Raw genomic sequence first — 13,060 nt, 5'->3', positions numbered from 1 at the left:
GCGGTCATATCCGCGGCGACGGCGACGCCGCCAAAGGTACTCTTCCTCCTCTGGTTCAATTCAACCCCTTTCTTTCATGGATTAAAGCATGGAGTACATTCAGTTCAGCCCCTTGCACTGATTTGGAGGTAGCAGTAGCAATAGCACTGATTTGCAGTGATTTAGAGTAGTTGCAGTAAATCTGAATTACTCCAGTGTGCAGATTTGCAGTAAACTTGAATTACTCCAGTGTGGATTTGCACTGATTTGGAGTAGCTTTGATGCAGTAGGCCTGCTTGTTTGATCTACAGTTGGGAAGGAGATTAATAAAGGTACTGTCAGTAGCTTGTGTTAATCTTGGGCTGCTGCTGTCAGTATCTTGTGTTAATTTTGGTGCAGTAACTTCAGGAGTTATCTTGCATTTTCAGTATCTTCAGGCATTTTCTGACTTCTTAGAATTATCTCTCTTGCAACAACCTGTTTAAAGAATGAAATTGACAGTGATTCTTTGTACTGTTAATATAAAGCTTTGTTAAAATTAACTTAAACCATATTTATATTTTTAACTGTAGCATTTTTCTGTTAATTAAGATAATCTGAAACCTTTTCTTTTAATTAACTTAAAACTTTCAGTAAAATTAAGATAAACTAAAACCATTTCTTTCAATTAACTTAAAATTATCTGAACCATTTGTCCTCTCTTACTCTCTTCTTTTTCAGTAAAGTGTAGGAGTAAAATAAAATGAAACATTTTCCTTTAATTAACTTGAATCTTTCAGTAAAATATTTTTTGGCTATGTTATGAAATTTAATCTGTAGGAGTAGTTATTTGTACGGAGTAGGAGTAGTAAAATAACTTGAAACTTATTTGTAGGAGTACAATATACTGCAGGACTTGCAAGCAGTAGTGCTTGCAAGCAGTTTAGTGTAGTAGTGTAGGAAAGTTTCCCTTAAATTAGATTGCTGATACAGATTGCTGTCAAACCATTCAGGCTAAGCTTCAGCAGTAAATTAGGAGTAATACAGATTGCTGTCAAAATAAGTATAAATTCAGTCAGATGTGTGCTCCCTGTGTCAAGTACTCCCTGTGTTTATGTTGGCAGTTTCTGATGAAATTGTGTTTATGGTCATTTAGTAATTCAGTCAAATACCATGTCAAATCTGTGGAGTACTGGAACTGGCAGTATTGTGTCATCCTCTTCTCTTCTCTGTTAACCAAACCTTTTCATTTAATTAAAACTAAGCTACTCCTCTCTTCTCTCATCAGATCAGATCAGATTAGTAGGTTCTCTTCTCTTCTCCTCTAGAGCTTCTCTTCTCTTTTCTAGAGGTCCTCTTCTCATTCACTAATGGAGTATTCTCTTCTCAAGCATCTCAAATAAATTCAAATGAGACCTTTTGTGTTACAATTCGAAAACAACAAGGAGTTACAAATAATCATTCATGATCACAATCATCATACTCCAACACAATTCAAAAACAACAAGGAGTTACAAATAATCATTCATGATCACAATCATCATACTGCAACACAATTCAAAAACAACAAGGAGTTACAAATAATCACAAGGATGCAACAATCATACTAACATCTCAAGCATTCATCACAAGCATCCATCACAAGCATCTCAAGCCTCCATCACACGCATCCATCACAAGCATCACACGCATCCATCACAAGCATCTCAAGCCTCCATCACAAGCATCCATCACAAGCATCTCAAGCCTCCATCACAAGCATCTCAAGCATCCATCACAAGCATCACAAGCATCCATCACAAGCATCAATTACTGAACTCTCTCCATTAGCTGTAAGTTGTGTAGGGCATTTGTATAAATATCTCGAGGGCATCTAAGTCTTGGAGGTAGCAATCCAGAGTTCTCAAGCCTTTCTTTGTTCACATGTGGTATCTTATACCCGTTGCCCCCTGCGTGGTTCAAAATTTCAATCATGCAAGCTTGTAGAGATAGGAAAACTCTGTTCAGCTTATAAACCTCATAGTTTTCAAATTCATCTAGTACACCCTTGATAAGATCTTGAAGTGTTCTAGGGCTTAGACAATCTGTTAGAGATTGCAATGAATTGAAGAACCCAAGGTCAAGCCCATTCAAATCAGCGCTATTGGCAGGCTGTTGGATTATTTTGATGTCCAATCCAGTTCTTTCGACAGCTGCTACAAATTCTGGATCATTAGGCAAGATATGGGGCTTAGCGTTGTCTTGCTGTATGTAGATGGTTTGTCCAGCATCATTCTCAGGCCAAGCTGCTTGTATTGCTGGCAGTAGGTTCTCTATCATGAACTCTCTCATTACTTGCCGATTGACTTTTATGGACTTGGTCTCCATTGTTCCTCTGGGCCTATTGTCGCTTCTCCTTTGAGCGGGAACTTCTTTCACAAACGGCCAAATACCAATTTTCCCAGAGAAGGTCACATTTCCTTCACTGTCCCACCTTGGCCTAGCAACGGCCGTCAAGAACATGATCTTTCCAATACAGCTGCCACTTTGTATACTTCTCGTAGGCTCTTCTTCCCCATTTAGCAGATAATAGTTTCTGTTTTTCTTTGTCATATAGAACCATTTTTCGTCGATATGCACAATGTTGTGCATTGTTTTGAATTTCGGTCTTTCGGTTTCTGTTGTTGTCTCATCGAGCATTGACGAACAAAATTTGATCCTATCCCTCTTGTTATTTTCCTTGAGAACTGGCTTCACACAGCTTGTATGCCTTTTTATCAACTTAAGCATGAACTTCCTATGTAGTGTGGTAGGGCTGCATCCGAGTTGCCAAGCCAGTGACCTGATAGTAGACCTCCTGTTCAGTGGGATGGTAGGGATTTGCTCTAGATTGATGTCTTTCGTCTTTCTTCCACAATTTCCTTTCCTCTGACTTGAAACATCTACCTCCAGACCTTTAGCAATTTGCTTCATCGCTTTCTTCCAAATTCTTTGCATACTCCATACACCCACTCCAAAGAAATCAGCAATATTTTTCTTGTCATCTCTCTTAAACTTTCCCCCTCTACTCATGCACAATGTATGCATTGCAACATAAGCAGCATATTTTTGCTTGTCATCTAGGCTATCCCTTTTCTGAACTACTTGCTCAACACCTGCACAAAGAAATACAATAAAGGAAAAATGATCAAATGATCGAAGGAAAAATGGTCAAATGAACATAAGCAAATGATCAAATGATGATATGATCATATCATCAAATGATCAAATGATGATATGATCATATCATCAAACTGTATTCTGTAATTTAACTGATTTTTTTCTTCCACCATTAACTGAAAATTTCTGAAATGCCACTGTAGCTGTACCTGCATGTTGTACTCCTGCATCTTCATCCATTTGTACTCCTACATCTTCATCCATTTGTACTCCTGCATCATCATCACCCATTTCATCTTCTGCATCTTCTGCAGGTGGAGTGTAGTTGAGGTCTGGGACAACCATCTTTTGCTGCTTTCAGGTACTGCTGTTGTAATCTGAATTGTACTCCAACAGTAATTTGACAGTATTCCTGCATCAGTAGATTCAGATTTTGTCAAATGGTTAGATCAAATTATTGGCTAGTTGAACCAAATGCTCATCAAATTGTTTATTGCATTCAAGCAAGTTTGTTGTAGATTATCAGTTCAAGATGTTTTGTCAAGTCTTATTACAGTAATAAAATCTCTTAGCAATGATATAAAAACACTCAAATCTCTCCCAGCCAAAAGAAGTTCTGTTTAAAATAAGGTCAACTGATCTCTGTTCTGTTTAAAATAAGGCATGTTTTGTCAAATGAAATTTTGTCTTCATTTTCAGTAGCGGAAGCAAGTTGTGCATGCTTTAACTTCTCTTCTCTTCTTCTATTTTGACCACTGAAACTTTAAACTGTTCCTCTCCCACTCTTCTCATAAGAAAATTTTCATACTCCTCTCCTTTACTCAAAACAAGGAGTACAATACAAATAAAAAAAATCAAGAACTTGTCACAACAAGGAATTACACAAATGATCATACACATGAGAAGTTCAAATGATCATACAATTTTTTTTTCAAAACTTATCACAACAAGGAGGTACACGAAATGATCATAGTACAAATGTTGAGTTTACAAAATTATCATAGCCACATCTCATACAAATGATCATAGCCACTTCTCATATAAATGATCATAGTCACATCTCATACTCCACACAAGCCTTTTGCAAACATGTCTTGAGGAGTTACATATACTCCACATAAGCCTCATCTCTAGGGTTTACATATACTCCACACAAACAAGGAGCTCCACACTGACTACTATCAGGTTCAAGGAGACTTGTTATCACAGTCACTGCTCGGATCCAGTTAGGCAAACAAAATTTGCTGGGAACTCCAGTGCATAACAAAATTTGCTGCGGGTATTCAGTTTACTTACAAAATTTGCTACAGTTTATGATCTGCTACTCCTATTATGTGAAATGCCACAGTTTATGATCTGCTAGTCCTTTTGTTCAAATTACTTACTCCATCGGTACTCTTATCACTTGAATCAAATTATTAGTTCAAACTTAGTGATTTCTCTGAATTATTCTACCAAATTCAGTTATACTCTTGACTACACTTGAATCAGTACATCTCTTGAATCACTTGAGTTTTGTTTATGCTTGCAGTTTGTTTCCAGCGACAGCAGAGAGATGTACTCCAGCAGAGGATCAAATGATCAGAGAGAGGAGATGAACCTAGGCATCAGCCGAGCCCAGCAGCAGCTCCTGGACGTGGGAGAGGAGGAGCGCCTGCGCCTGGATGTAGTGGCCGGAGGTGGGTACGGAGGTGGAGGTGGAGGAACAACCTGTGCTCGCCTCCACCTGGGCGCGGGCCAGGAGGAGCCCCTGTGCGTGGGCGGCAGCAGAGTACCAGCTCTACTCCAGCGGTGGCAGCGCCAGGGCAGGGGGCAGGGGGCAGAGGAGGTGGAGGTGGAGGGCGGAGGTGGAGGTGGAGGGCGGAGGTGGAGGTGGAAGTGGAGCTGGAGGTGGAGGTGGAGGTGGAGGTGGAGGGCGGAGGCGGAGGCGGAGGTGGAGGTGGAGGGCGGAGGCGGAGGTGGAGGACGATCGATCGGGGATTCAAATTTTGAACGAGGGGTATTCAGGTCAATTGTCAGGTTTTCACCTGGTCGGAACAGAAGCCCCAGCGACCTATATTTCGGAACGGAGGGAGTACAAGTTTAGCAGGAGGCTCACGGTTTTTTTCTCCAAAAAGAGAAAGATGAGCTTCAGTTTTTTACAGAATAAAGTTTGTTAACTGTATATAGTATATACTTTGAGTGTGGCGTTTCTGCTCCCGAGCTTATCTGCACCTCCTCTGACGAAATAAATCAAAACAAATACTAAAAAAATTCAAAAAATTCCAATTTTTTTGTGTGGTAGATAAGTTTATGCGTGAGGTGCGCTCTAAATTTCAACTCATTTGGACATCTGAGCAACTCTCAGCACAAAAGACAAATTCAGGGTCTGTAAAAAAGTTTACTATTCACACACTGTTCTAACCCGATTTGTTTTTTTTTGCTGAGAACTGCTCAGATGTACAAATAACTTGAAATTTGGAGAGAACCTCACGCATACAATTGTCTATCACACAAAAAAGAATTGGATTTTTTGAATTTTTTAGTATTTTTTTTCTGACCGGGTGTAGATGAGCCTGGGCACCGAATTGGATTTTTGATATACTCCCTCCATTCCAAAATATAAGGTGTATTAGTTATTTCAAAACTCAAACACGTGCTTGCTTGACCAAGTTTTTAGAAAAAAAGTATCATCATATACAATACCAAATTTGTATCTTTTTCAGTGGTATATATGCCACGCATCGACTCGGGTCTTGTTCCTTAACAGATTCTGCTTCGAATCCTAACTAAAAGTCGGCCCATGTATGGCCTGTTAATTACTTCCGGTAATTTAGTACAAGCTTCTATGGTAACTTTTATGCCTCCGAGAATACACTGGGTATTGAGGAAGTGTTATCTCACATACCACCTAGAGTGGACGAGTCCATGAACACCGCTCTGGATACTGAGTACACGAAGACAGAAGTCAAGGCGGCTTTATTCCAGATGCTTCCTACCAAGGCTCTCGGATCGGATGGTTTTCCTGCTCATTTTTTCTAGCGGCATTGGGATCTGTGTGGTGATGAGGTAACTGATATGGTGTTGCGTGTTTTTAAGGGAGAGGATTCCCCGGAGGAGATAAACAAAACGTTCATAGTTTTAATTCCCAAGATTGCAAGCCCAAGAAATTTGGGACAGTTTCGACCGATTAGTCTCTGAAATGTGATTTTTAAAATTGTATCTAAGGTTCTGGCTAACCGGCTCAAGCTTATTCCCCCCAACATCATCTCTGAGGAGCAGTCAGCATTTGTACCAGGCCGCCTTATTACTGACAATTTCATCTCTGCATATGAGTGCCTGCACTATATGAAAACGAAGAAGCTGAAGGGTAATAGATTTTGTGCTTTGAAACTTGATATGATGAAAGCCTATGATAGGATGGAGTGGAATTATTTGAAGAAAGTGATGCTCAAGCTCCGGATCAGTCCACGTTTCACGGAGATTGTTATGAGGTGTGTTACATCGGTTTCCTTTTCTGTTATCTTCAACGGGGGGAAACAAGAGGAGTTCAAGCCACCCCGTGGACTCAGACAGGGTGATCCGATTTTTCCCTATCTCTTTTTGCTAGCAGCAGAAGGACTCTCCTGTTTATTGAAATCTACCAGCCCGAACGAGAGTGTGCGGGGCATTACGGTGGCACCAGGAGCTCCAGAGGTAAATCACCTACTTTTCACAGATGATAGCCTCCTATTTTTTAATGCAACGCCTGAGATGGCAGCTAGAGTGGATTCTCTACTTCAGCACTACTGTGGTGCCTCGGGACAGCGCATAAACAAGGAGAAATCATTAATTTTCTTTAGCAAGGGGTGTGCTGATTCTTTGAAACAAGGGGTCAAGAAAATTTTGGAAGTCCAGAATGAGCAACTTTCTGAACGATATCTCGGGCTGCCTGCTGATGTTGCGAGAGCTAAGGAAGGATCATTTAAATATCTTAAAGACGGGATTTGGAAGCACGTGCAAGGTTGGATGGAAAAGGCGCTATCATCAGGAGGTAAGGAGGTGCTTATCAAGTCTGTGGCCCAAGCAATTCCTACATACTCTATGCCTTGCTTCAAATTGCCAAGGGGTTTATGTCAACACATCAATGGTATTTTGCGGAAGTTTTGGTGGGGCTCTATGAATGGAGAAAGAAAGACTGCTTGGGTATCTTGGGAAGTAATGTCACAGCCAAAATCGATGGGTGCTATGGGGTTTAGAGATATCGAGCTTTTTAACTTAGCCCTGCTTACCCGTCAAGCGTGGCGGCTACTTACTGAACCAGATACTCTTAGCGCTCGGATTCTAAAGGTTGTCTATTATCCTTCCTCCACGATCCTTGAGGCAGAAGTGGGTAAGAATCTGTCTCAAGTTTGGCACTCTATCATTGAAGGACGAGACTGTCTCAAACTTGGCTTAATCAAACGCATTGGCTAGGGAAATGCGACCCATATTTGGTCGGAAAATTGGATTCCCAGGGATTTCAAACTCCGGCCTGTTTGCCCAAGAACCCCGAACCCCCCGCAGATGGTATCCGAACTGATTAATCATGTCACTGTTTCTTGACACCGGGCGGTTTTGGATGAGCACTTGCAATGGACACTGAGGCAATACTAAATATCCCTCTCAGTAACAGGGTCCGAGAGGATTTCTGGTCATGGCATTATGAAAAAAGGGGAGTGTTTACGGTGCGATCAGCTTACCGGCTGCTTTCATCTGTTAAACAGCAGCGGACTGATTGGCTAGAACATAATGAGGGTCATTCGAATGGTGCAGCGGATAGTAGGTCCTGGGCCAAACTGTGGGGAACTCTGGTTCCCTCCAAGGTCAGAGTGTTTGCTTGGCGCCTGGCCAAAACTTTGATCCCCACTGGTGCTGTCCGACAGCACAGAAACATGACTGACTCGGCTGCTTGCTCTCTTTGCCATGCCGCAGAAGACACGTGGCAACATTCTCTCTTTGACTGCCATATGGCTCGTTGCGTTTGGGCGCTTGAGGAGGAGGACCTAACTGAGACTGTTATCTCGAACCGGTCGGAGGAGGCCAAGCTATGGATGTTCTGGCTGGTGGACACGCTCCCGGCGACAGAGCTAGCTCGTGTTCTTGTCACGATGTGGGCAATCTGGTGGGCGAGGTGGTGTGCAATTCATGACAATCAGTTTTAGAGCCCGTTGTCAACACATGTGTTCATCAACAAGTTCATTGCCGAGCTCGAACAACTTCCAGAGAGGATGGCACGAACAAAGGACCAACATGCTATCTCTAGGGACCTGCATGCAAGGCCTAGGGACCTTCATGTTAATGTGAGAGATGTGGATGGACCAATTCGGCGCTCTGGATGGAAACCACCGGAAGCTCATGCTACCAAAATCATTGCAGACGGCGGGTTCTCCAAGATAGGAGACTGTGGTGCCTCTGCTGTTGTTTGTCGGGATAAGAGTGGAAATTATTTGGGGGCGTCGGTGATTATTTGCGAAGGCCTATTGGACCCAACCATTCTGGAGGCCTGGGCGTGTAGTGAGGCACTCGCGCTAGCCATTGATCTTCAGCTTCAGTCTGTCTGTGTGGCTTCCGACTGCGTGGAAGTAGTTACCCGGATTGAGGATGATTCCCCTTGCATCTATTTTCCCATCCTGCAGGACATGCATCAAGCATCAGAAGCGGTTTCTAAATGACATTAGTTTTATTCATGAAAGTAGAAAGCATAATGGGGAGGCCCATGCTTTAGCTAAGGCAGTAGCCTCTCTGCCTCCCGGGCGCCATGTGTGGCTAAATTCTTTGCCCGAAATTATCTGTATCCCCTTTTGTGTGAACATTTAATAAAGGATGCAGTTGCTCAAAAAAAAGCAGGAGGCTCACGATTTTTTTTCCAAAAAGAGAAAGATGAGCTTCAGTTTTTTACAGAATAAAGTTTGTTAACTGTATATAGTATATACTTTGAGTGCGGCGTTTCTGCTCCCGAGCTCATCTGCACCCCCTCTGACGAAACAAATCAAAACAAATACTAAAAAAATTCAAACAATTCCAATTTTTTTGTGTGTGGTAGATAAGTTTATGCGTGAGGTGCGCTCCAAATTTCAACTCATTTGGACATCTGAGCAACTCTCAGCTAAAAAGACAAATTCAAGGTCTGTAAAAAAGTTTACTATTCACACACTGTTCTAACCCGATTTGTTTTTTTTGCTGAGAGCTGCTCAGATCCCCAAATAACCTGAAATTTGGAGAGAACCTCACGCATACAATTGTCTATCACACAAAAAAGAATTGGATTTTTTGAATGTTTTAGTATTTATTTTGATTTTTTTCTAACCGCATGTAGATGAGCCTGGGCACAGAATTGGATTTTTGATATACTCCCTCCATTCCAAAATATAAGGTGTATTAGTTATTTCAAAACTCAAACACGTGCTTGCTTGACCAAGTTTTTAGAAAAAAAGTATCATCATATACAATACCAAATTTGTATCATTAGATCCATTACGAAAAGTATTTTCATACTTTATTTATTTTGTATTATAGATGTTGATATTTTATTCTATAATCATGATCAAACATACATAAGTTTAAGTTGTACTGAAACCAACACTACAGGAATCAGCTACTTTGTCGTCTGCCACGGCAGACGGTAAAGGCAAGGATGGCGGACGACAAAGGCCTTTGCCGTCTGCTGCGGACGGCAAAAGGCTCCGGCAAAGTAGGCTACGGTAAAGAGCTTCTTTGCCGTCTGCTTTCTGAAGCGGACGGCAAAGGGGCCTTTGCCATTAGCGGCGGACGGCAAAGAAAGCTGACGGCAATAAATTCGCTGTTAGTCCGTTAGGCGTCTAACGGCAGCCTTTGCCGTCCGCCACTGACGGCAAAGAGCATCAAGCCTTTGCCGTCTGCCACTGTAGGGAAACTGACCAAATGGGTTAGCTGCCAGGAAGCACAGGTGGTTGCCACGTGGCTTCTTGGCCGTCTGCGGCGGACGGCAAAGAGCCCGTTGCCGTCGGTGGCAGACGACAAAGAGCCTGCATTGCCTCTTTTTTTTGTTTTTTCTTATACCCAACCATTTTCATAGCAAATAGATGATACATATATATTTTTCACATGGCAAGTTCACAGCAAACATATGAGATATCCAACACATATAATTTCATCATACATGCATAGTTCCATCAACCATACATAGCAAGTTCCACATACATGCATCCAACCATACATATTACGATAGTGTCATCCTACCATACATGCATAGTTCATCGATACAAAAGAAACATAGTTCATCCAAACAAGCACTCCATCTATAAAAGCACAAATGGAAAAGAAGCACTCCATCCATGCAAGCTTCCGTGAATTAAATCAAATCTACAAAATGATAAACAAGATGTTAGAAAAAGAAGAAGAAAATGAAGAAGAAGAAGAAGAAGAAGAAGAAGAAGACTATAAGAAGTAAGCATACTTAAGTAAAATGGAGCTAACCTAGAAGAAAATGAAGAAGAAGAAGAAGAAGACTAGAAGAATACTAGAAGAAGACTAGAATAATACTAGAAGAAGAAGAAGAAGACTATAATTAATCTTATTATGTAAACTTGGTCATTTTGTGCTAACATAAGTAATTTTGGAGTTAACCTATAGGAAACTAAGCATATTAGAGATAACTTAGCATATTAGAGCCAACTTAGGTAAAATGGAGCCAACCTAGCTAATTATGCCATCTTTGAGTGAACTAAGCATATTAGAGCTAACTTATAGCTAACTTATGTCATTTTGGAGAAGAAGAAGAAGAAGAAGAAGAAGACTATAATTAAGCTTATTATGTAAACTTGGTCATTTTGTGCTAACATAAGTAATTTTGGAGCTAACCTATAGGAAACTAGGCATAGTAGAGATAACTTAGCATATTAGAGCCAACTTAGGTAAAATGGAGCCAACCTAGCTAATTATGCCATCTTTGAGTGAACTAAGCATATTAGAGCTAACTTATAGCTAACTTATGTCATTTTGGAGAAGAAGAAGAAGAAGAAGAAGAAGAAGAAGAAAATGAAGAAGAAGAAGAATATATGACATTTATGAGCTAATTTAGGTGAAATTGATCGTTTGTGAGCTAACCTAGGTGAAATGGATCGTTTATGAGCTAATCTAGGTAAAATGGGTCATTTTAGAGCTAACTTGGGTAAAATGCATCATTTTGGAGCTAACCTAGGTAAGATGGGTCATTTTGGAGCTAACCTAGGTAAAATGGGTCATTTTAGAGCTAACATAGGTAAAATGGATCATTTTGGAGCTAGTCTAGGTAAAATGGGTCATTTTAGAGCTAACTTGGGTAAAATTGATCATTTATGAGCTAACTAAGGTAAAATGGGTCATTTTAGAGCTAACTTGGGTAAAATGAATTGTTTATGATCTAACTAAGCTAATTATGCTAAGTCTAGGTCATTGTGGTAAGCATATTGGAGGAAATAAGGCTAAGTCTAGGTCTTTATGCATTTATTAAGCAAAACACTAGAGAAACTTACCATGATCATGGAGGTGTAGGAGCGGGCTGGCTCGTGCCGGTAGCTGGAGAAGGATCGTGCGATGCGTGTCTGGAGTTACGGTGCACCAAAGATCATTTTCAATGTCTCGTTAGCATGATGACACTCAAATGTTAAGACTAGCAAGTAATGTCCATTCAAATTAAACTCACCATGGTCCCAGGAGCAATCACTGGCATCGACGGAGCGGTCTGACCGGTCTTCTCGCACACAGACTGCACATTTGGTTTTGACGACTCAGTCATACTAGTTAGTAATGAGACAAACACTACATGAATGTTTTGGCTAATCTGCAGAAGAAACTTACCACAAGGAGCTCGTACATGGCCCTTGCCTGCATGTCATTCCGTGCCCTCTCCTCCTCCAACATCTTTGTCATCCTCTCCTCCAACTCCCGCTGCCTCTCCGCCGCCTCCGCCAGAAGATTCTCCGTTCTATCTCTCTCACTCTGTATAGCAGCCTGCAACACCACTCCTCGTTACCATTTGTAATCATTGATGGAAGCACACACAATGTAATGGAGAAAGATAGCTGAGTACGTATAACTAACCTTGATGGCGAGTTGGACTGGCCGTTCACGAGGCCTTATCTCAGGAGCGGAGCTCGACTGGCGCGCCTTGATCTCCGGGAGAGTGCTAGGACAACGGATAAGTCCATCTCCAATGACTATGGAGCCATGGGACCTCCCGCCACCAGATATCATCACCAGCTCTGGATCAATGGGACCCTGGCTCGGGTTAAAGTCCTCCCCTTTCCTGGCCTTCCCCTCATCTCTATATTTCACGAGCTTGTCGTGGGAGGAGATGTTGGTGCAGTTGTTTGCATCATCGAGGTCAGACGGAGAGAATTCCTTGACTTTCTTGAAAGAGGCAGTGTGGGCCATGGCATACAGGTCGTACACCTCTGGCACCTTATCCGCCTTATTGTAGCTTGCCTGAAAGAGAGAAACAAAGTAAATTAGTAATTAAAGGGGTCAAGCTAGCATGATGAATGAATTGCATGAATCATGAAGCAAACCACATACCCAGTTCCGCCCGAACTGATATAAGTTGGAGCTGCCTTGATGGTGTAGCACACCTTCCATTTGGGCACGTTTGTCCTTGGCCGCGTTGTGGACGGCTAGCCATTCTTTTGAGCACCACTCATTGACCAACACCTCCCAACAATCCATCCGATCCGCACACCATCTCGGAGGCGCCTAAGTTAGCAAATAGAAACTTCAGCGCTACGGCTATGAATTACTAAATGAAGGAAGTAAGTACAAGGCCTTAAGAATTACCTTCATGTACTGCTCCTTACTTAGGAACTTATCGCGGGACGCTGGCTTGGGCTTCTTGATACCACGCAAGGCGTAGTAGTCTCGAACAGCCTGCACCCGAGCCTCGTGCCGTAAGTTCTGTAGTAGGCGCTTGTAGACGTTCTCGATAACATTTGCCGCCTCCTCCTCGTATCCC

Source organism: Triticum aestivum, chromosome 7D, assembly GCF_018294505.1.
Source record: "Triticum aestivum cultivar Chinese Spring chromosome 7D, IWGSC CS RefSeq v2.1, whole genome shotgun sequence".
NCBI lineage: Eukaryota > Viridiplantae > Streptophyta > Magnoliopsida > Poales > Poaceae > Triticum > Triticum aestivum.
Note: the sequence above shows the minus strand (reverse complement) of the source record.